Source organism: Chrysochloris asiatica, unplaced genomic scaffold (assembly GCF_000296735.1).
Source record: "Chrysochloris asiatica unplaced genomic scaffold, ChrAsi1.0 scaffold00324, whole genome shotgun sequence".
Lineage (NCBI taxonomy): Eukaryota > Metazoa > Chordata > Mammalia > Afrosoricida > Chrysochloridae > Chrysochloris > Chrysochloris asiatica.
In genome coordinates, this window is record NW_006408842.1 from 274,852 (window position 1) to 276,169 (window position 1,318).

Here is a 1,318-nt window from a genome sequence, read left to right on the forward strand (position 1 = left end):
TGACCAGTGCTGACAAGTTTTAAACATGGCGGCAGGACCACTCTGTGTCAATAGCAAACACTTGCAATTCTCTCCCATGGTGAAGCCCCAGCAGGGTTTGTCTTTCCCAAGATGATGGATGATGGTACTCAGTTTCCTTCCCTAGCTCATTGCCCAGCTGGATGCTCAGAGACTTGCGCTGTGAAGGTTTATATGACCTCAACCTCTTTGTGGCTGAATCATCCTCATCTCTTTTTCCGGAAAGAACTCAGAATCATACAAACTTTACTCACAGGAGAACTGAAGAGAACAACTGTTTGTAGTGTGCAGCAAGCAAATACAGGGCGTTGAACCTTCTTGCTCCCAGGGTTATATTTTTCTAAGAAGAAGAGAAGAATGTTTGTCAGCTGCCTCCCTTCCTAAGGGTCACATGCCCATTCAGGGTGGGCTGGTCCCAACCACCAGACAAAAGGAGGTAAATTTTCTTAATGTTCTTTTCTTTGTTGGATCATAAAGGCAACAGGCGGGCTATTGGCTTATGGACAGTACAGTCTGTCTCTGACTTATGACAGGGTTCCTTTCTGTGCTGGTAGATTCTGACATAAATTGAATACCTCTTTTGAAATTTTGTTTCTATTATTATTGTCTTTTATTATCAGCATCTTTATAAATCTGATTTCTGAATCGCTCAAATGAACATCTGACAATGATAACACAGTAAATTATGTGCTGCAAAACTGTACATATTACTAATGTAGTACATATTACTAATGATAAGGTGTACAAAAAAATAAATAAAAGAGAGACAGAGACAGTTTTAAGTGTGTTTCGTTGTAGCTCGAATAGTTTGCAAATCAGGGGCTACCTGTATATATCTAATCCAATTCTCAACCCACAAAGGACAAGGAGAACTAATTTAATTTCATGCTTCATTAGCTCATCCATTGTCTAGAATCAAAAACAGATTCAAGACAATCAGCAGAAAACAAATTGCCATTTTCTGTAGCTCTAGATTTAAGCTGGTCCCCCACAGCTCCATCCTTAGAACTCCATTTGCAATTTTTCCAGTAAGTTAGGGAACAGTATTTCTGCTTATTAGCTGATCATCACTGCCATTGTCTATCTCTTTATTTCTCTTCACAAGGGGCTTCCTTTCAAGTTGAGAATTTAGTGTTGATTTTAAATGTGTGGTTGGAATGTAGTTCTTTTGCTCTTACCAAAGACAGCCACCAGGTGGTAGTCCATGCATGCTCAGACCCAGGTTTATGACCAAGACCTTGATCTGGATATATGGTATTGAGTAATTGGATTGTTGGCATGCCAGAGTCTGGGTGCGGCA